The sequence below is a fragment of the Rhinolophus hipposideros genome (genome assembly GCF_964194185.1).
Source record: "Rhinolophus hipposideros genome assembly, chromosome: 18".
Taxonomy (NCBI): domain Eukaryota; kingdom Metazoa; phylum Chordata; class Mammalia; order Chiroptera; family Rhinolophidae; genus Rhinolophus; species Rhinolophus hipposideros.
Window position 1 is genome coordinate 56,248,130 of NC_138064.1, and position 24,678 is coordinate 56,272,807.

The following is a 24,678-nucleotide window of genomic DNA, read 5'->3' on the forward strand; positions in this document are numbered from 1 at the left end:
CGTGCCGGAGGCGATGTGTGACATGGAGACTTTCCATTGTGATCACAAAATACAGTGAATGCTGTCGCCACGTGCCATCCAATGGAAAGGCAGGGATCTTCAATATGGGAAGCAGCACGTCAAAACCTTAGTAAGAGTGTGTGACACATTTCAACTTGTACGGTGCAGTCACTTGGGTGTGAGCTATGGTTGAGAGAAGGTGTGTTTTAAAGTGTGCCCTAAATCATCCTCCATCATGACAACGCTCCATGTCGCACATCGCTTCTGGTGTGGCGGTTTCTGTCTAATGAAAACATTACAGTGCGTCCTCCTCCGCCTTGTTCACTGGATCTGGCACCTTGTGGCTTCCGGCTCTTCCCCAAAGTCAAAATGACCACGAAAGAAAAACATTTCGAACCGATTCGGGACATCGAAGCAGCCATGACGGTGCAACTAGGGGCGCTCGGGAGGGAGGACTTCCGGGGCTGCTTCGGTGGGTGGCGGGAATGGTGGGATGCGTGTGTTTGGGGGAAGGAGGAGTATTTTCGGGGACATTGATGGCGATGTGTTTTTTATTGCAATAAATGTTAAACACACACTGTAGTTTTTGACCACACCTCATATAGTCACAGCACATAAAGTACAGCACAGGGAATATAGTCAATGGTACTGTAATAGGTATATATGATATCGAATGGGTAGTAGACTTGGTGGGGTTATTACTTTGTGAGGGGTGTAAATGTGTAATCATTATGTTGTTCTGCACACCTAAAACTAATTAAAAATTATTAAAAAAAAAAAAAAGAAAGCAGGAAAACACACAAATACATTGAGGTTAAACAACATACTTTCAAAGAACGACTGGGTCAAAGAAGAAACTAGAGGAGAGATCAAAAGATACATAGAAACAAATGACAATGAAAGTACATCCTACCAAAATTTTTGTTTTGCAGCGAAAGCAGTTTTAAGAGGGAAATTTATATCATTACAGGCCTATCTCAAGAAACAAGAAAAGTCCCAAATAAATAACCTCATGTTACACCTTAAAGAACTAGAAAAAGTAGAACAAGTGAAATCCAAGGTTAGCAGAACAAAGGAAATAACAAAAATCAGAGCAGAACTAAATGAAATAGAGAACAAAAAGACAATAGAAAAAATTAATGTGACGAAGACCTGGTTCTTTGAAAAGATCAACAAAATTGACAAACACTTGGCTAGACTCACTAAGACAAAAAGAGAGAAGACACTAATTAACAAAATCAGAAACAAAAAAGTGGAAGTTATCACGGATACCACAGAAATACAAAAGATCATCCAAGAATACTATGAAGGACTATATGCCACCAAATTCAATAACTTAGAAGAAATGGACAAGTTCTTAGAAACATATAGCTTTCCAAGGCTGAATCATGAAGAACTGGAAAATCTAAACAGACCTATCACCAGTAACGAAAATGAATCAGTCATCCAAAACATTCCCAAAAGCAAATGTCCGGAACCAGATGGCTTCACTAGTGAATTCTACCAAACCTTCAAACAGGATCTAATACCAATCCTGCTCAAACTCTTCCAAAAAATTGAAGAAGAGTCAGTACTCCCTAACTCATTTTATGAGGCTAACATTACCCTGATACCAAAACCTGGTAAGGACAACACAAAAAAAGAAAACTACACACCAATATCTCTGATGAATATAGATGCAAAAATCCTAAACAAAATTCTAGCAAATGGAATACAACAATGCACCAGAAAGATTATTCACCACGACAAAGTGGGGTTCATCCCCGGGGCATAAAGACGGTCCAACATCCGCAAATCCATCAATGTGATATATCACATAAACAAAATAAAGGACAAAAATCATATGATTATATCAATTGATGCAGAAAAAGCATTTCACAGGATACAACATCCATTTATGATTAAAACACTTAATAAAATGGGCATAGAAGGAAAATACCTGAACATAATAAAGGCCATCTATGACTAGCCCTCAGCTAATCTCATAATTATTGGTGAAAACCTGAAGCCCTTTGCTCCACATTAAGGAATACGACAGGGCTGTCCCCTATCACCTCTGCTTTTCTACATAGTGTTAGAAGTTTTTGCCAAAGCAATCAGGCAAGAGAAAGAAATCAAAGGCATCCAATTTGGGAATGAAGAAGTTAAATTGTCACTCTTTGCAGATGACATGATGCTATATATAGAAAACCCTAAAGACTCCACCAAAAAGCTATTAGAAACAATCAACGAATACAGTAAAGTTGCTTGCTACAAAATCAACGTACAAAAGTCCATTGCATTTTTATATACTAACGATGAAATCTCAGAAAAAGAAATACAAAAAACAATTCCTTTTGCAATTGCAGCAAAAAGAATAAAATACCTAGGAATAAACTTAACCAAGGATGTGAAGGACCTATATGCTGAAAACTATAAGACATTTTTGAAAGAAATTGAAGACACAAATAAATGGAAAGACATAACATGCTCATGTATTAGAAGAATCAACATAGTTAAAATGGCCATATTACCCAAAGCAATATACAGATTTAATGTGATCCCCATGAAAATCCCAATGGCGTTTTTTAAAGAAATAGAACAAAAAAAATCATCAGATTTTTTGGAACCACAAAAGACCCCGAATAGCCAAAGCAATCTTAGAAAAAAGTACAATGCTGTAGGTATCTCTCTCCCTGACTTCAGCTTGTACTCCGGGGTTACAATAATCAAAACAGCATGGTATTGGCAGAAAAACAGACACGTAGACCAATGGAATAAAATTGAGAATTCAGAAATAAAACCACATGAATATGGATAGGTAATTTTTGACAAAGAAGCTAAAAACATACAATGGAGGAAAGACAGCCTCTTCAATAATTCTGCCAATTTTGCCAATAAATGGTGCTGGCAGAATTGGACAGCCACGTGTAAAAGAATGAAACTAGACTGCTATCTGTCACCATGTACCAAAATTAATTCAAAATGGATTAAATACTTAAGCATAAGATCTGAGACAATAAATTGCATTGAAGAAAACATAGGTACTAAACTTATGGACCTTGGGTTCAAACAGCATTTTATGAATTTGACTCCAAAGGCAATGGAAGTAAAAGCTAAAATAAACGAATGGGACTATATGAAACTTACAATCTTCTGCACAGCAAAAAAACCATTGACAAAATAAAGAGGCAACCAACTGAATGGGAGAAGATTTTTGCAAACAATGCCTCTGATAAGGGGCTAATATCCAAAATATACAAGGAACTCATGAAACTAACAACAAAAAAACAAATAACCCAATTGAAAAATGGACAGAGGATCTAAAGAGACATTTCTCCAAAGAGGACATACAAATGGCAAATAAACATATGAAAAAAATGCTCAAAGTCACTAAGCATCAGAGAAATGCAAATGAAAACCACAATGAGATATCACCTCACCCCAGTCAGAATGGCTATCATCAACAAGACAAATAGTAACAATGTTGGAGAGGCTGTGGAGAAAAAGGAACCCTCATACACTGTTGGTGGGAATGCAGACTGGTGCAGCCGCTGTGGAAGGCAGTGTGGAGGTTCCTCAAAAAATTAGGAATAGAATTACCATATGACCCAGGAATTCCTCTCCTGGATATCTTCCCAAAAAATCTGAAAACATTTATCCATAAAGGCACGTGTGCTCCAATGTTTATTGCAGCTTTGTTTACGGTGGCCAAGACTTGGAAACAACCAAAATGTCCTTCGATAGATGAATGGATAAAGAAGTTGTGGTATATATACACAATGGAATATTATTCGGCAGTAAGAAAAGATGGTATAGGAACATTTGTGACAACATGGATGGATCTTGAGAGTATAATGCTAAGTGAAATAAGTCAGACAAAAAATGCAGAGAACCATATTATTTCACTGACATGTGGTATACAAACCAAAAACAAGAAAAGAACAAGACAAACAAATGAGAGACAAAAACTCATAGACACAGACAATAGTTAGTGGTTACCAGAAGGTAAGGGGAGTGGGGGTTGGGAGATGACCGTAAGGGGGATCAAATATTTGGTGATGGAAGGAGAACTGACTCTCTGTGGTGAACACACAATGGGATTTATAGATGATGTAATACAGAATTGTACACCTGAAATCTATGTAGCTTTACTAACAATTGTAACCCCAATAAATAAAAAAAAAAGAAAATGAAAATCTCCAGAATATTAACTTAAAGACAGGGAAATATGTGACAAAAATGACATAGAATTCAAGACTGCAGTTCTGAAAAAACTCAACAAGATGCAAGAAAACACAGACAGGCAGTTTAATGAACTCATAAACAATCAAAGAACAACATGAACATTTCACCAAAAAGATTGAAATTTAAAAAAGAACCAAATAGAAATTCTGGAGATTAAAACTCAATAAAAGAAATGAAGAATGAAATAGCCAATTTAGCTAATAGAACTGACCAGATGGAGGAAGGAAACAGTGACATCGAAGATAGAAATCTGGAAATGACACAGATGGAAGAAGAGAGAGACTTCTGAGAGTTAAAAGAAATGAAAGAACTCTACAAGAACTTTCTGACTCCATCATAAAGAGGAATATAAGAATAATGGAAATACCATAAGGACAAGAAAGGGAGAAGGTTACAGAGTGTACATTCAAACAAATAGTCCCCGAGAACTTCCCAAACTTGTGGAAAGAACTGGATCCTCGAATCCAAGAAGCAAATAGAACACCGAATTACCTCAATCCCAACAGGCCTTCTCCAAGGCACATTGTATTTAAGCTGTCAAAATTTAATGAGAAAGATTGAGAGAGAGAGAGAGAGAGAGAGAGAGAGAGAGAGAGAGAGAGAGAGAGAGAGAGAGAGAAAGAAAGAAAGAGATTCCTCAAGGCAGCCAGGGAAAGGAAGATGGTAACCTACAAAGGATAGCACAATAGATTATCATCAGATTTTTCAGGAGAAAGTCTACAAGCCAGGAAGGAAAGAAAGAAATTATAAACCAAGAATAATATATCCAAGAAATATATCCTATAGATATGAAGGAGGAATAAACATCTTTCCAGAAATATTGAAGCTGAGGTAATTTTCATACACATGACCTGTACTACAAGAAATACTGAAGGAGGCTATTTGATCTGAAACAAAAAAAAAAAGCAAAGAAAGAAATCCACGAGTAGTATTACGAACAGACAGATAGAAGCGGTAAATGGCAACCCTACATTATACACTTAAACATAACATACAGCATAAAGAGGGGGGAAAATTACTTAAAAAAAGAGAGAGCGAGAGGTAAAGCAACTTGCTACTGCAGCACAGAAATCAACACACAGCATAAATAGGGATAATTTGTGACAAAAAAAAACATAAAAGGGGAGAGAATAAAGGTCTGAACTGGCACAAGTGAATGGAGAAGGGCAGCAACCTGAAGAAAATGGAATGCTCTAAATATGAAACTTTCTTTTCCATAAACTTAATGGTAACCATTCAAAAAGAAAACAAAACAAAAGACAAAAGAACAAAACAATCCAGCACTGAAATATATAATAACAACAAAAAAGAAACAGAGAGAAAAATCATAGAATACCCCCACACTGGAATAATATACAGTAATAAAAGGGCAAAGAAACAGTGGAGACACCATGCTACCAGAAAAACACAAATAGAATGACAAAAAATACTTATATAGCAATAATCACCCTAAATGTAAATGGACTGAGCTCACCAATAAAAAGGCACAGAGTAGCAGATTGGACCAAAAAAATTAACCCAACCATATGCTACCTCCAAGAGACACATCTCAGCTACAAGGACAAATATAGACTCAACACGAAAGGGTGGAAACTGACATTTGAGGGCAAATGGTATTCAGAGAAAATCAGATGTAGCTATACTGATATCAGATGAAACAGACTTCAGGATAAAAAAGGTAACAAGAGACAAAGATGGACATTTCATAAAGATAAAGGGAAGTATACAACAAGATGACATAATAGTCATTAATATTTTTGCCCCCAATCAGAAAGCACCAAAATATACAAAGCAACTACTAAGTGAACTAAAGGGAGAATTTGACCAAAACACAATTATACTAGGGGACCTAAATACATCATTGACAGCTATGGATAGATCATCCAAACAGAAAATAAATAACGAAATAGCAGCCCTAAATGACACATTAGATGAAATGGACATAACTGACATTTATAGAGCACTTTATCCTAGAACCACAGACTATTCACTATTTTCTAGTGTACACAGAACATTCTCAAGGATAGATCATATATTGGGACATAAAACTAGCCTCAGTGAATTCAAGAATATTGAAATCATACCAAGCATATTCTCTGAATTCAAGGCTTTGGAATTGGATATCAACTGCAAAACGAAAGTTGGAAAAACCACAAATATGTGGAGATTAAACAACATACTTTTAAAGAATGACTGGGTCAAAGAAGAAATAAGAGGAGATATCGAAAGATACACAGAAACAAATGAGAATGAAAATACATTGTTCCAATATATTTGGGATGTAGCAAAAGCAGTTTTAAGAGTGAAATTCATATTATTACAGGCCTATATCAAGAAACACGAAAATCCCTGATAAATAACCTTACATTACACCTTAAGGAACTATTTATAAAAAGAAGAAGAAATGAAACCCAAAGTCAGCAGAAGTAAGGAAATAATTTAAAAAAGAGCAGAACTAAATGAAATAGAGAACAAAAAGACAGTTAAAAAAGTTAATTGCAACAAAGAACTGGTTCTTTGAAAAGATTAATAAAATTGATAAACCCTTGGCTAGACTCACTAAGAAAAAAAGAGAAAAGACACAAACAAAATCAGAAGTGAAAGACTGGAAGTTACCAAGAATGCCACAGAAATACAAAGGATCATCCAAGAAGACTATGAAGTATTATATGCCACCAATTCAATAAGTTAGAAGAAATGGACATGTTCTTAGAAACATATAGCCTTCCTGGGCTGCATCACGAAGAATTGGAAAATCTAAATAGACCGATCAACATCAAGGAAATTGAATCAGTCATTTGAAAGCTTCCCAAAAGCAAAAGACCAGGACCAGATGGCTTCACTAGTGATTTCTACCAAACATTCCAAGAGGATGTAATACCTGTTCTACTCAAACTCTTCCGAAAGTTGAAGAAGAGACAATATGCCCTGACTCATTTTATAAGGCTAACACTATCCTGATACTAAAACCTGTAAAGGATAACACACAAAAAAAGAAAACTACAGACCAATATCTTTGATGAATACAGATGCAAAAATCCTAAACAAAATTCTAGCAAATTGAATGCAACAATGCATTAAAAAGATTATTCATCACAACCAAGTGGGGTTTATCCCAGGGGCACACGATGGTTCAACATATGCAAATTCATCAATGTGATACATCACATAAACAAATTACAGGACAAACATCATATGATTATATCAATTGATGCAGAAAAAGCATTTGACTAGATACAACATCCATTTATCATTAAAACACTTAATAAAATGTGTATAGAAGGAAAACACCTTAACATAATAAAGGCCATAGATGACAAACCCTCAGCTAATCTCATAATTATCGGTGAAAAACTGAAGCCGTTTGCTCTACATTCAGGAACACGAGAAGGCTGTCCCCTATCACCTCTGCTTTTCAACATAGTATTGGAAGTCCTTGCCAGAGCAATCAGGCAAGAGAAAGAAATAAAAGGCATCCAAATTGGGAATGAAGAAGTTAAATTGTCACTCTTTGCAGATGACATGATGCTATATATAGAAAACCCTAAAGACTCCACCAAAAAACTATTAGAAACAATAAGCAAATACAGTAAATGTGCTGGCTACAAAAATCAATGTGCAAAAATCCATTGCATTCTTACATACTAACAATGAAATCTCAGGAAAAAATAATGTGAAAAAAAAAGAATTCCTTTTGGAATTGTAGCCAAAAGATCTAAATACCTAGGAATAAACTTAACTAAGGATGTTAAAGACCTATATATTGAAAACTATAAGACATTTTTAAAAGACATTGAAGAAGACACATAAAAAAATGGAAAGACATTTCATGTTCATGGATTGAAAGAATCAACATAGTTAAAACGACCATATTACCCAAAGCAATATACAGATTTAATGCAATCCCAATCAAAACCCCAAAGGCATTTTTTGAAGAAATAGAACAAAAAATCATCAGATTTGTATGCAAACTTCAAAAGACCCCCAGTAGCCAAAGCAATCCTAAGAAAAAAGAACAATGCCGGAGATATCACACTCCCTGACTTCAGCTTGTACTACAGGGCTACAATAATCAAAAGAGCATAGTATTGGCAGAAAAACAGACACATAGACCAATGGAATAGAATTGAGAACCCAGGTATAGACCCACATAAATATAGACATATAATTTTTGACAAAGAAGCCAAAAACATACAATGGAGGAAAGACAGCCTCTTCAATAAATGGTGCTGGGAGAATTGGAAAGCCACATGCAAAAGAATAAAATTTACACTGCTATCTCTCACAGTGTACCAAAATTAACTCATAAGGGATCTAAGACCTAAACATAAAACCTGAAACAATAAACTTCATAAAAGAAAACATAGGCATTAAACTTATGGACCTTGGGTTCAAATAGGATTTTATGAATTTGACTTCAAAGGCAAGGGAACTAAAAGCTAAAATAAATGAATGAGACTGTATCAAACTAAAAAGCTTCTACACAGCAAAATATTTCATCACCAAAATAAAGAGGCAACCGAACGAATGGGAGAAGATTTTTGTAAATAACACATCCGATAAGGGGCTAACATCTAAAACATAAGGGGGGAGAGGGGGCGGATGGCTCAGTTGGTTAGAGTGGGAGCTTGGAACAACAGGGTTGCCGGTTGGATTCCCACATGGGCCAGTGTGCCCTCCACAACTAGATTGAAGGACAACTTGGAAGTGATGGGCCCTGGAGAAACACACTGCTCCTAAGTGTTTGCCAATTTAAAAAAATACATGTTTATAAGGAATTCATACAACTCAACAACAAAAACCAAATAATCCAATTAACAAATGGGCAGAAATGACCTGAATAGACATTTCTCCAAAAAGTCCATACTAATGGCCAATAGACATATGAAAAAATGCTCAACGTCACTAATCATCAGGGAAATACAAATAAAAACCACAATGAGATATCACCTCATACCAGTTAGAATGACTATCATCAAGAAGACAAATAGTAACAAGTGTTGGAAAGGCTGTGGAGGAAAAGGAACCCTCATACACTGTTGGTGGGAATGTAGACTGGTTGCAGCCGTTGTGGAAGGCAGTGTGGAGGTTCTTCAAAAAATTACGAATAGAATTATCATATGACCCAGCAATCCCTCTCCTGGGTATCTACCCAAAACATCTGAAAGCATTCATCCGTAAAGACACTTGTGCTCCAATGTTCACTGTAGCTTTATTTACGGTGACCAAGACATGGAAACAATCAAAGTGTCCTTCAATAGATGATTGGATAAAGAAGATGTGATATATATACACAATGGAATACTATTCTTCCATAAGATGAAGTAGTGCTGTTTGCAACAGCATGGATAGATCTTGAGAGTATAATTCTAAGCGAAATAAGTCAGACAGAAAAAGTGGAGAACCATATGATTTCACTGATATGTGGTATATAAAACTGAAAACAACAAAAGAACAAGACAAATATATGAAGAAAGAAAAACTCATAGACACAGACAATAGTTTAGTGGTTACCAGAGGGTAAGGGCAGTGGGGGGTGGGTGATGAGGGTAAGGGAGATCAAATATATGGTGATGGAAGGAGAACTGACTCTGGGTGGTGAACACACAATGGGATTGATAGATGATGTAATACTGAATTGTACACCTGAAATCTATGTAATTTTACTAACAATTGTCACCCCAATAAAATTAAAATATATATGTATATATCCATGTGTGAAACACACTGCTAGTTAGGATTTCATGAATAAGTGGTAATTTAGAGTTAGTGCATTTAAAATAGGTTTTTCAATAATATTTTTAAAGACAATGTTTCACAATATTATTGCAATGACTTTGATTATAAATTCATGTTTCAATTTAAAGATATAGAAACTCAAATTTTCTTTTTTCCATTTTTGAAAGAAGAGGAAACCCTTCGGGATACAGAGCCCAGAGTGAAATAAGAAAGTAATTGTCTTGGACTTTTGTTAGATGACTCCCATTCCTAACTTCTGGCCTAGATTCCAAATCACCTAGCCATATAGTTGAAACCCACTGGCTTAACTTATCAGACACTGTAAAAAAAAAAAAAAAAAAAAAAAAAAAAAGTGATGTCATGGCTTTGGTTTTTCCATTTGCATTAACATTTCTTCTAAAAAAATTTTTGGGGAATCTTTGACATGCATCTTTTTAATATGATCAATATTATCTCCATTCCTCTTTTTCTCTTATAGTTCCTTCATGTTGATTTATATTGATTTCCATTCCTTTCCTGGCCACCTGTATTGTATTCATTTATCCTCAGAGAATCACCTCAAGGGTTTTCCAAGACAGTTTACAGAAAAATCCCTCACTTGAGATGCACTTTTTCCTTTGGTAAGATGAATGATGCTTTCAGAGGCGTTGACTGTTTACCCTTTTACAGCCGGGTCAATGCTGCTGACTTGCTCACGAAGCACTCTGAGATGAGCACATAAACGCCAGTCCTTGCAGAGTCTTGCTGTACTCTTCCACCTAAATGACATTTTTTCTAATGTCTGGCTTCCACTTCTCCAACTTTCCCCCCATGTTCAAGTACTACTGTCTCTAGTAGTGTGCTATTAAATGTTTAATAACTGGCTCTCCTGGTGGGGCAGGAAGCCCTGATGTATAACATTTGCCGATTTTGGTGGTATTTGCACCCTGGCCAATTTCAAACTACCAATGTTGCCACTGAACGGCGGAGTGAGGAAGAGATGCGTTGCGGCAGAGCACTAAATAATGTTTCCACCATACAGCTACAATAGATGTCGATAACTTCAAGAGCATAGGTAATAGTAAAATAATTAGGAAGTGACGAGTTTTGAGTATTTACGTTTTTAATATCATTTATGAAATTATAGGTTTATATAATTTAACTCTTAATGATGTCTGTGGTTAACAACTATCTTCCAAGTTTCCTGAAAATTTCACACTCGACCCTAGTGACCTGGCATGAGCCAGCTCCAGCACTGCGCTGACCATCTGAAAGTACCTGGAGGTGGTAAACACACAGGGATGTCATCCTGCATGTCAGTGAGCAGTGTGAAGTACACATGAGGGTCAACTGGTGTCAGTTGTTAGTAACTTAGAAGTCTATGTTAAACAGAATTCTGAACCTTTGTTATCCAAAGAGTCCCATAGTCTATTAGCAGTGCTACTTATGAGCTAAGAAAAGGGGACTGTTAGAGTTTATTGCACGTATTTTTCATTCTTTTGGTAAGCATATTTTCCTATCTAAGCCATAGAGGAGTATATGGGAATAGGAGATATGTTGCACTCTCCTTTCACTTCTATGCAACATCTATCAATGGCCCCCAATGTCCCCTGTGGTCTTTCCAGGTACCAGAGATACATAACCCCCCTTTCAGTGTTTGCTGCTCCATTCAAGACCCTGCTTTCCTTACCTCATCCTGGCCCTCTGTCCTGGTGGTCAGGATGGTACACGATAGACACTGGCTGGCATTCTGGAGAGCTCCGATAATTGATTCCATGGTCTTCTCTCTCTGGCCTAGTCCTTGGTTTCATACTGTATCCTGTGACATCTGCTCCCACTGCATATGGTGGCTTCTGTGTTTTACAGAGATCAACTTCTTGTTTTGCTCTCAACTCAGCCTGGGTCAGGCTCCTTACGCTGTGGGAAAAAGGCGTTTTTTTTTCACCTAACCCAAGGCTCAAGGAGTCCTTCCCTGCTAGGTGAAGCTTCCTGTTGCCTCTCCCCCTTCTTTTATAATTTTCTCCCTCCTGCCAGCCGTGTGAAAGAGATTCAGAAGTTATTCATAATTCAATGCGATATTCTAGCTGCGATTACCTCCGTAGTACCTAGTGCACAGTTTGTTATCAAGTGGTTGTACTGTCATATTCTTTTCAATCTATATATTCTCTCTGTAGGAGGGTTAAAACTCAAGGGAAGAAAATCAATCAGCTATGTTTCATGTCATTCCCCCAACACTTAGAAAATACACTGTTTCATTGTTCTTGTTAGAAAGTGGTGACCAGAAATATTAGAAACCAAGGGGACCTTCTAGTGCCTTTTAAAGGTTAAATATATTAATATTTGAGAGAAACTTGTTGGCATTTTTATAACAACCAGAGGCTCAGTGTTTTCCCTTTCTTATGCTAACCCTTAGCTTTAAAATATAACCAGAAATCCATATTCACCACTTGGCAAACTCTCCTTCATCCTGAAATAAGGCTGAAATGTGGAGACACTTTTAATGGGAAAGGTCCTTGGACTTTCCAGGAAGATGAAAAGCAAAACACAGACAGAAAGGCAGCTGCTGGAGCTGTTGCTGCTGGACGAAGTGGAAGAGTTGCAAACTTTAGTTTTCAGTTTTTAAATTATCATGGAATTTGTCAGGTGTTTGGTTTATAACACCAATCCTTAGATCCTGGGCCTCTCATAGTTAGTGTTCACAAGAAGTAGATACATTGAGACCACAGATAAGAATAGGTGAGCAGGCAGCAGAAGTCATCAAAGGAGATTACCAGAAAAATGATACTTGAAAAACAATTCTATAAAATTATAGAAAATAAAGGGGGCTTTCGAATACAGATTTGATGAGCACCAAAACACTGTTTTTCTGGTGTCTGAAAAGGATGCATGGTGATTTGAACAGTTACATTTATAAGCTTGTTTTCCACTAAAATTGATGTTCAGAGCCTTTGAACGCTGAGAGAAAAAAATGTGAGACAGAAAGTGTCCTAAAGAAAATGAGAATGAAGGTAAAGACAAAAGAATGTGACTGCTTTACAAATATGGCATACAGGAAATGCCTTGAATGGAGACAGAATGGAAGTAAATTGTGCTTTTATATGCTGTTTACTTGAAGCATGTTTTATCTTAAACATATCCTTCTGTGTACTGTTTTCATTATCCTCATGAGGAGATTATGAGAACACTAGCTTTGTTTAAAAGTCTTGTCTTTTGTTCCCTCAAGACTCATCAAATGCTGGATTCATGTAGAAGGGCAAATAATATTGGAAAATAAGTTTTTCTTTATTGAATCATAGGAAACATTACTTTAAAAATTGTTCTTAGGAGAGAAAAGTTCTTTTCACAGTGGTAACGCTTCATACTTTAGATGAAAATGTGCATTTAATTAAAATTCCATATGACAATCATAATATATTATTTAAATACCAAATGATTATTAAAATCACATTTAATTGTGGTTGAAAAAAATATAACAGATATGTACCCAGGAAACAGCTGTTAAACATCACCAAAATTTCCTTGATCAGTTTTGTTTTCCTCAAGCATTTTCTAGTTGCAATCAGCCTGGTTTTAAGAACTATTTCACACACACACACACACACACACACACACACACACACACACACACACCATTGTTGTTATAACAGGAAATTTCATTGAACTAAATGACAATTTTGTGATGGCTATAATTAAAAAATGATAACAGCAAAATAAAGTTTGTATTTTACATATCTGCATGGGTATCCCTACTATGATGCACCATAGAGAACCAAAGACCATCTAGACCAGATCAAATGTGGGTCATGTTGAAGACGGAAAAGAGGTCTGTAGACCTTGATGAATATTAATAGACAAGGAGACTAGGACTGTATGCTTCACAATGTTCTAAGGGTTTTGTGAGGCTGACTCTGCCTTCACATAACTAGAGTTGTATTCTATCAGATCAGTACGTTGCTTTGAAAGCATTTGATTCTGCACTACTTTTTCAAAATAACCAACTAAGTTAAACACTCTATGAGGAAATGGGTTTTGTGCTGCCAAACATGTCAATGCAATTCACTTATGCAATGTAATATCTTGATTCAGGTATTGCAAATGAGGCAGTTGCTAAAACCAGGTTTGTAGACAAAATTGCAAAGGGGACAAAATTAGACTTTTAGAAAACTCCCTCCTTTCTGCTTTTTGGTGCACTTCACTCACTTTATGACATCCCAGGATGCCAGTTACCTTGACTCTAGATTCTAAAAGTACTCAATGGCAAACCACTCCCACCCTTTTGCCTTGTAACATCACAGCTAACTTCTCTAGAAGTCTACTATTCTTCAGCTCTTTTCCTTTCTATTCCTAGTCCCCTCCCCAGCAAGTCTCTGTTCATTAATATTCAAACAAGTGGCAAACTGTTTAAAATAACTCACACAATAGACAAACTGGCAGTGGTTATAAAGGGGAGCCAAGCAAATGGATCTCCCCCTCTCCCTGTGCCCTCCCCTCACTCCTTCCTCTTCACTTCCCTCTGCCTCTGATTCTCTTTTGTTTAAGAAAAGCAACCCAGGACTTCTGGGTAAGAATGTGATGTCAGCATAAGTGTCTAATTCCTCTCCTTCCCGATCCCCATTAAAATGACCGATAGATATAAAACTAAGAGAAAAAACTGCACCCAGTGCTGACTCTTAGGAAGGCTGAAATGTTCACACAAAATCTCCAAGGATTTCTGTTAGATGAGATAAATTGAAAGAAAAGGCAAACTCATGACTCACCCTCAGTGGGAGAGGGGCAGTGTGCAGACAGAGTAAGTGGCAGGGACACAGGCAGAAACCTGCTAATAGCCCTTAGGTTAAAGGAGGGAGGGACAACATGAGCTTAAACCATTGGGAGGTCAGGAGCACATCTGGATTCCTTCAGTGTGTTTGAAAAGTGTAAGCTGCTCCCTGGGGGAAGCTGGGGCAGGACACTTCCCCAGCCTAGTGAGACCGAGGCTGCCTGCTAGGGGATAGGGAATGCGATGAACTTTTTTTGTTCTCAGAGTCTCAAATGCATCTTAGCTTATTTCCTAAGGATACATTCTTGGAAGGAGAATTACCATGCACAAGGCTATGAATATTTTTATGATTACTGATCAGAAAATTGCTCCATAAAAAGACTGTGCCAGTTTGTACTTCCACTAAGCAGCACACAGCTGTATGCTTTCACCAACCCTCACCAATTCTGGATACTAACAAGAGACGAAAAATGAAAATTCATAGTTGTTTAATTTATACTTGAGTATTAATAAAATTGAATTATTTTCTCTTTTAATCTGCATGTATTTCTTCTTTTTGAATTGCCTTTGACCATTCCCTCCAACCCCCATTTTGGGGCCCGTTCTATTTTATATTGATTTGTGAAATTCATACCTAGGAGGGAAAGCACCACCTCCAGAGAAAATGAGATGCCAACTCTACTTCCATGTTTTAAGGCAGAGGAAATTTGTCTCCTAAGGATTGGACAATAGAAATGCATCCACAGAAGCAAACCCAGCAATATAGACTTAACTGTGATAATATACTACCCGGTTCCTTGCTCTTTTCTTGGGCCTGATTGTTTTAGAAGATGGTTTGATTTCATTCCAATTTTATTTATTTATTTATTTATTTATTTATTTATTTATTTATTTATTTATTTATTTATTATTTTTAGTATGGGGATCTGGTATATGTGTTCAGATTAGATTTTGTGAGCCTCACATTAGATCATCTTATCTGATAAGTGGGGAGAACAGGACACTTTTAGGGAATGCCTCAAAAGAGTAGGATGGATGCTTTTCATATGTGCATGTCTTTTCTCTTCAGCAATATTAACAGAACGTGGGAGACAGCGACTGTCATTTGCTAATCTTTTTGTCAGTCCCATAGCCTAGCAAGGAGTCACAAGATAGGTGCTTGATATATAAAAGATTGGTAGGCAAGTTTTAAGAGACAATAACACAACCCTAAGCCATGAGAACAAATGAGCATGGAGCGGGGAGCCCCGAGAGGAGAGGATTCTGCCAGTTAGAAACCAAAGAAAAACATTGCCTGTTTTATAGCATTGCTTCAGGAGACATAAGCTCCAGGGCAGGCAGAACTAATTCCCCATTTAAACAAATATAGTCTATATGGTTCACAAGGAACTTTCACAGTCAGCTATTATTGCCAAACACTGCTCCATTTCCTGTTAATAGCCACACTCAAAATGGTCATGCAGAAATCCCCAGAGCGGTGACTTTAAAATGCCTGATGCTGGCTGAGCCAAAGACTGGCCACTGTGTTCACTGAGATCTTATGGCCCTTAAGTTGGCTGGCTTTACATGAGTGATTTCATTCTGAGAACTGAGAAAAAGTAGCTTGTGCGAATACCTGGATATCTTATTCTTTACTTACGTCTTTACTTATTTCTGCAAATGTTTTACAGATGCTCTACTGGGAGGCTGCCCAGGGCAAACTCACGTCCTGGAGGCACTGCTCTCATCCTATTTGAAGACCCTAATGAAATGGGCTGGTTCCAGGGCTGCAGCAGCTTGCAGTGCTGCACAATTGAATTCCACTCTCTAACGAGTTCCCTTAAATCTGCCATCAGATGACTTTATTGACTTTCAGATCATAATTAACCAACACCCACTTTTTGCAGTTCTTTTGACTTTTTCCCCCATTCTGTGATTGAATGTCTGGACCCAACCTAAGTCATAGATTCCGACAGATATTTAATGACCAGACACCAACAGGGACACTGTCTCTCCTTGTCACTTCTGAAAGAAATATTACCAGTTGGGGAAGGGGGGGAACAGGGTGGAGGGGATGGGATAGAGGAAAACAACAGCCTCAAGTATTTTCCAGAACTACTTGATGTCTTAAAGGGTAAATAGGAGAAAAGCAACCCATCACTGGGTAATTGACACTCTTTGTGACATTTTTATTACTTTTCAATTAGAAGAGGTGATAGAACATTTGGTTACCTTCTAGCCCAGTAAATTCTCCAGCCCAGAAAATCTAGGGTTCATTAGAAGCACATGTTGGTTAAAGTAATAGATAAACAAGGTTAAATCAGTTGCCACCTTTTTCTTTCTGCTTGTTGGCAGACTAAGATAAAATCCTGTGATAAATGAGCAATTAGACAAAGACCTCATTATTTTTCCATAGGATACATTGTCTTAAGTGTCCTCATCATTTAAATTTGATTTTCACAGTGTCCAGTACTGCTTGAGTTGAATAGATATTACATATTATTAAACAGATATTGAATTTTAACCCATGTGGGCATGTGCACACATACTCACCACACAGCCTGCATGCCTTTCATAAAGAGTTCTTGGAAATAGGGATCAGAGAGATTTAAGTGCTTCAAAATTAAGAATTGGGACCATGCACCTAGGTGACATAAATGAGCCAATTAATTAATGAGGTGGTCTCTATTGGGTGGAGGTCATGAGCCCTATTTTCCTGATGGGAGATCTGTGGTCCAGAGGATATTAAGATCAGTTCAAGGTGAGTACTAATTGCACAGATGTCACTTAAAGGCAATTACCAACCTTTCTTCTAAAACCCACGTTTCTGTTCTCCAGCTCTTGTTTTCTAATAATCACAACATGTCCTTCATAACCCTTATTCCACCAGGCATGACTGAGTATTCTGAGGCAATTTAACTTCTTTGAGCCTCGGTTTCCTCCTAATTAGTGCAGTGAGGATGATGTTACTATGGGGAAAGAGTCCCAGAGAGCAGTTTCCAGGCTCTCGGCCTCATGTGGAAAGGTGCTGGCTCGGGTAGTAGATGGCCATCAGCTGTGACTAGTTGGCCACCAGCTGTTACCGGTTAGCCATTAGCCACTGATATAACTGCTGTGGCTAAGCTGGGGAGTTGGTTGGTTGGCAGAGAAGCGGATGGCAGATTATGGATGTGGCTCCTACTTCTATCTCCAACCCAGTGGCCAGTGAGACTATAGTGGTGTGACTCCCCTATCTATGGCTCCGTGGGTGTTTCTTTTTGGCCTCACCATGTCCTGTGTACTTATGCAGGGTGCAGGAGCTGAGTCCCTGCATGACACTACCTTCCTTGCAAGGTTTTTGTGAAGGTTAAATGAAGTGCTATTGCTAAAGGGCTCAGTACAATGTTTGCTGGCTCAGAGTAATTGTTCAGTACAGGAATGCAAAAAACAAACAATATTAAGAATCGTAACCAGGATTTCATGCTTGCAGAAGAGAAACCTGCTGGGTTTCTAATGGGGACTCAGCAGGCGTGACCTCTTGCTCCCCCACTGCACCCTGCCAAAATTACAGGGTGCACTGCAGAGCAGGGGTGCAGCTCTTAGAATCCGTGTAGAATGTGTCACAAGATAGGGCTGGGGGCCTGGCTGAGGCACACGTGCAGACCTGACCTGGCTGCTTTGGTCTGGATTCTCTCAGGTCACTTCTCTTGGCAGCACGCACTCTGAATTTGAAGCACACCTGAGGGGGCTCATGTTGAGATTCAGAAGAGTGTGGCAACTGATTAAAAATGCCTTTTCCAGCTTGTGGCTCCCTCTGTCTCTCTCTCTCTCTCTCTCTCCCCCCCACCTCCTCCTCTCTCTTTCCCTCCCGCCCTCCCTTTCCTTGTGAATTTGTTTTTTATTGGGATACAAGAGATGGGTTGGGAAATGTCACTGTGGGTAGTTATGCCCCTTGGGGTATTGTGCATTCTGATCTTCCTGGGGTAGATTTTGGAGTTTTTCTTTCTCTTGGAGCTGCTGCTCTTGCTGCCAGCAGCCTCTTAGGCCCACTCCTCTTTGAAAGAGAATTTCCTCTTTTTCTTGGGGACACTCCTGTTTTCTGCCTCTTCAGAGTCAGTAACTGGTTCCTCTTTAGGGAACGATTTCTTCCTCTTGGGAAGACTTCCACTGCCAGTGATCTTTAAGGTCACTGCTAACCAGCTCCTCCTTGGAATTTTGTTTGCTAGGTATGGAAGATAGGACCTTTGTTCTCAGCAGCTGCTTGGCCCAGGGAGAGCAGAAAATGAGTTCGTGATTTGAGGTGTTACCCCTTATCTTCAGGGCTCTGGAAACTTGGTCCCTTTGCTGGGACTGGAGAATCACTCAGACATCAGGACTGGCCATCCCCACTGTTCTCTCTTGAAACAAGAAACATGCCAGAGGCAGAGGGACTCTGGGAGGTGCTGGCTGGAAAAGGGCCCACCAGGAGCTGGTGGGGGTAGGCGCAGCCGGAGACTATGGGTCATAGGTCTTGTGGGCCCAGAGCCTGTCAGCTCGTAGAGTGGCTACCACTTGAGTTACTGCCTGAGGCTGGGCATTGGGGGTTTGAAGATGTGTCTGTGTTGGCTACTATTGAATGGAAAAACTGTTTGTAGTTATCACTTGAATTACTATTACTTAAATTATCCCTTGATCAGAATTTGAGCGGCTGGAGTTTAGGGTCTGGAGTAGGTACACCAGAGTCCACGGTGCAGCCACCTAGAGCTCTGGAGCCTGGCTGGGGTAGCAGGACGTCTTCCCAGGCTTGCTAAAGCATCGCTGCCCAGGGCCAATGCTTAAATTAGGCTGCCCTTTTGGATTTAGGCAAAAATAAAATCACGCAGGCATTTTATCCTAAGAGATACTTGTTAAAATAGAGTCCTGTGTGTGGTTCTTCACTAAAATGAGATTGTGAATGAATTCTTTGTTGTTTGAACTATTTCCAAAATCTCCTCAGAAAAGTAGATAGAAACAACTCTCTGCTGCTCCATTTGGAGAAGCAGCACAGAGGGTACCAGGCAGCCAGGCAGACCTTTGTGCAAGTTCTGGGTCTTCCATTTGGGCGTGGCAGCTGGGAAAGTGACTTCACTGCTCAGGTTTCCTGTCTGCAAATTGGGGGTGGGGGTACATAATGCTTATTTCTAGAGTTTGCTAGGAGGATGGAGACAGGTGTGAGTGCCCTTGGCATAGGGACAATGAGCACAACAGGTGCTCAGTATAAGGCAGCCTTTGATGCTGGTGATGCTGTTATCACTAGCCTGCCACTTCAAAGAGTTCTAGGAAGGAAACACTTTATTAGGTGGTTCAAGGGATGAAAAGGGAAAGTGATAGAGCCTCATAGGGTATCAGGGCCAGCAGTGTGCTGAGCCTTATGTACCTCACCTCCCTTGGTCCTCATCCCTTCCCTACAATTAGGCATCACTGGGCATTTTGTGCAAGGAGAAATGAAGCTCACATTAGTGAGGTGGCTTACATATTCCATTAGCTGGGAAATAAAGGGTCCAAGATTCAGACCCAGGGATGTTGGACATGACAGCTCATGGTATTTTCACCAAGATTGCGGTGCCCTTCCCTTCCAGAGTTATTTAGAGCATAAACTTTTTAGCTACAGGGTGGCCTGTCCCACTGAGCCACCCTGCCTGGGGACAGTACCACCTCGCTTGTGTTTCAATCTCCTTCCTTTGCTCATGTGGTTTTCTAAGCGTCGAGTTCTTCCTTTTCCCCAAGTCCTTTCTTTTTCTCATTGACATGTTCTCATCCCTTTCTAAGTGACTTGAACCCTGATTTTTCTGATCTTTAGGGCTGGGCTAACAACCTCTTTAGATTCCTGAATTCCTGGCTGCACACACCTCCATCAGTATACTTTCCCCTCTGACTTGGAATAATCTGTTTATAAACTTTTCTTCCCACTGGACTGTAAGCTTTTTGAGGGCTATGTTCATTCTTACACTCCAATATGTAAAGTCTGACCACAATAGAAGCTCAATGAATGTTTGTTAAATTAAACTCAACTCAACTTAGAATTGTGCTTTCAAGCTCATGTTCCTTCATTTCTTTATATATAAAACAAACATGGGAAAAAAAAACACAGTGAGAACGATTCTGCTTTGATTATTGCTCATGTGGACATATTCCATATGAACTTAATGAAAGCTTTGCCCCTCAATTGCAGATAAAGAAACAGGACACATTGGCCAAATGTGGCTCCAAAACAGATTTAATTTAAAGTTAGATTTCTACCCAACACTTCAGAGTTTCCATGTTAAAAATAAATTACACTCTTTGCAGTAACTGGAGTAAACAAGCATATAAAGTAGACAACAACCTTTTCACCACCCTCCAAACTCAATTTCTAGAGGTAACTACCACTAATAATCTGATATATTATTATGCATCCTTTTAAATCAGCATCATCCAGCAAAACTTTCTTCTGATGGCGAAAATGTTCTATGTCTGCACTGTTTAATATACAATAGCTACTAGCCATACATGTTGAGAACTTAAATGTGGCTAGTGCAATGAACTTTTAATATAATTTAATTTGAATCAATTTAGATGTATATGGCAATAGCTACATGTGAACAGTGGCTACCATATTGGACAGCACAGGTATGTGTATTTGAATATGCAAGACTATAAGTTCAACATAAGCATAGATTTTAAAAATATCTTCTTTATGTTGGTCAAAAAGGAATGCCTGGAAACTGTTGGTACCAAGCACTTGGTGGCTTTACTCCTCAGGGTGTTTGTTTGTAGTCCTGAGGAGTGGTCTTGCCATTCTGTTAAAGGGCTAGAAGGGAACACGTAAAGAGAGGTGTACCCTGGCAAGTGTGAGATTAAAAGTAGGATTCATGGTGGTTGGATTGTGATCTTTTGTTTCTTTTTTTCTCTTAAAACTCTCAGTACAAAGAAACATAATCAGGTGGCAGAAAAATTTTCTTACTGTAAGTGCTCTTAACTGTAAATGACATTCTTTAAGAAGGTTATAAAAGTCTTTTCTCTAATGCTTATTATAAATAGCATAAAAAGTCTTAATAATCTGGAATATTTAAGTATTAGTCATGGCTATAGCAGGCGGGTGGGCTACATGGTAGGTTCTACGAGCTTGATTTTCATCAATACCAAATTTCATTCATAAATTCTAGCAAGATTTTTTTGGAGAAAATAATTTTCCTTCTTATGACTACAGGAAAAAGTAGTTAAACAGATATGTATTAAATTTTGACTTACACAAATACTACAGTAAAGTGTATAATACCATGTGACTTGTCAGAGCAGGAGGAAGGGAAGATTCAGATAGGCATATGAAACAGGCAGCTATGGTTCCACCCTTTAGGGAATGGGCTGGCACTGGTGTGTCATATTTGGGTAGTATTAAACCATTTTTAGCCCTGGGATTTGAGGCTCTGCCTTAACCTAACTGGCTTGCCTGTTAGTCACATTCACTGGAATATTGCTTGGTTGCTTAACCATGGCGGCTCTAATGAGTCCCAGTCATGAATTCAATCCCCATGTGGACCTGTGTGCACAAGAAGCAGTCAGAAACCGAGCCAGCCACCATTAGTCACAAAGAGACTGGGGGACAGAACACGGCAGAGGGAACGTGTGCCCAGTTCCTACTAAAATCCAACTCTTCATTTAAATGTAAGAAGGGTGAAAGTGATGATGTTGAACCAGAACTCTCCACCCCCTAAAAAGATCAACTGCGAGAGCTTGAATGAAACATTGCTTAAGAAACAGACTCAGGTTTTATTCCAAGTTTGAAATCATCTTAACATTACCTTTATTTACTCAAAATTACAAAACCTCCCAGTCTACAGGAGAAGCTCTCTCTCTAGGGCTTTTATCAGACAGAGAGGGAGACAGAGGATATAAAATTACTTTGCACCTCAATGGATAAGAAGGTTAGTATCCCTGGATGACTTGATGAAGCTCAAGTTCCTCTTTAGCCCTAACATCCATGCGGCCTTTTCTGATAATTCACCAAAGATGATATTTTTTTTACTCAGAGGCCTGTGACTGCCAGGACTTGGTACCCAAAACGTGGCTCTTGGACCCACAGCATCAGCATTATCTGGGTCATTTTTAGAAATGCGAAGTCTCAGGACCCATCACTGAATCTGAATCTGCATTTTAACAGATTTCCAGTGGTTTGTATGAACATTAAAATCTGAAGAACACTATCTGAGAGTGTCTGAGCTTTTAGCTCCTAAGGCGATCCTGACGGGCATATTCTGTTTGGCTGCCGAAGTCCTTAAGTATAGACTGTATCTTGCAATCTTTATGATCTAAATCATTTTTTTTTTCCTTTCTGCATACCTACAATGCCTGGTATTTACAAAAGCATTCCATTTCTCTGATTTCTCAAAATTTCCCTCCCAGAGATTTGCTGAAATTCTGTCGGTTTTGTTCTGGGAAGCCAGGTGGCTATATTTGAGACAAAGATTTGCTGTAAGTTGATTACCATCTATGGCTCCGAAAAATTAAGTGGAAACATCTGTTCTAAGGTCAAGATGTATTTAGTTGACACTCAAGACAGATCCCTGAAACCGGCACACAACACAGGGCCAAGGCTCTATGGTTAGGGCTGCTGTTGAGTACCTCTGTCAGGCTGGCAACACACATCGATCACAGCTCAGTTGCTGGGTTTGCAAATAAACGAGCAAAGCATAGAGAACTTGCAGTAATGTGGAGAGCTGTACAATTTCATATATAGAATGGAATATAGTGGGAAAGACCTGTGTTCTCTGGATTCACATTCTCTTCATTGCTTTATGGGAAGAATACGTTGTCTTGGAACTCAGAAATCTTTTTCCTTCCCAAATGGCTGTCATCTGGATTTCACTGATGGCATTCCCACTTCTGGTTCACAAGAATCCACTAATGGTGCCCAGATACCACCCCAAACCTACAGAATTGGATGTCCACAGGTGGGCCTGGACACCTATATTTATCACAAGCTCCAGAGGCAATCCTGGTGCACAGGCACAGTGGATGGTTTGGGGCTGTGCTGGAGTATCTTATTGCAGCTCAATAAAATTCTGTTGAGGATGATGCCAAAGGTCATGGTGACAAGGAGCCAGCTCTATAATGGGAGCTGAGGTTTCTAACTTCTTGAGGCTCAAAATCTGGATGGATCCTCAGCCAAAACTCTTGTGATGAAACTGACCCAACTTGTGAAAAAAGTGGCTGAAGCTAAAAATGTTTGCCTTGGTGCTCCACAGTCAAAACAACCCCCAGAATTAATGGGGTTCAAGCAACATCCTCAGTCCAAAAGCGCATTTTAGGCATTGATTACTGAGGAAAGTGATGAAGAGAGAAGGTTGATGGGCGTATTAGATGCAAAGAGTCTTTAGTGCATCATTCTGCTCAAGTATCTAGTTTCAGACATTTATCGATCACTTACTATATGCATGGCTCTGTGCCTTGGGGAATGCTATGAAGATGATTGTACATCAGGTGAAAAGAGTCATTCAGGGACAAATGTGAGAAACACAGTAACTCTATTGGGATAGGTCTTTTAGGCATCACCTGGTAGTGGCTAAGCTGAGAAACTGACGAAACTTTTGCTGTCTGCTTGTCTGCCCAAGTTTGGACTTCAATTCTGACGGTTAGTTTGGGGCTAGTAGTAGTGCCTGGTAAACTGTGTGTATGTGACTGTGTCTGGGTAGGTCTCTAGCCCCCTTTCTTCCAGAATTGCTACGTTATGTGATATAGAAAACTATTAACATTTTTTTTCAACCTTATGTAAAGTTCTGTGTAAACACAACCTCAGAACTCCATTTTCAACCAGACTGCCTTTCTTTATGTAGGAATTCTGGATCATGGATTGTTTGGGCCCATTCCTTGCACCTAGTCGATTTTCTCCATAGACTTCTGGCCTCCTGGCCCAGTCCTTGGCTTGCAATTGCTAGTCTTCCTTGTGTAGAGTAAAAATCTGAGCCTGAGCCCCATGCTGGTGTCCATAGTTCTTGCTGTGGGACATCGGTGTTGGCTCT

General features: G+C 39.0%; 1 pseudogene across 1 annotated transcript in view; it reads left to right on the forward strand.

Annotated features, from left to right (window-relative positions):
- The first annotated feature begins 369 nt into the window (after nt 1-369).
- Nucleotides 370-24,678, forward strand: part of LOC308510450 (growth hormone-inducible transmembrane protein-like) — a 101,760-nt pseudogene continuing 77,451 nt past the window's right edge. The window contains exon 1 of the transcript in view: nt 370-472. The product of the transcript in view is annotated as a growth hormone-inducible transmembrane protein-like (transcript). The remainder of the gene's footprint in view (nt 473-24,678) is intronic.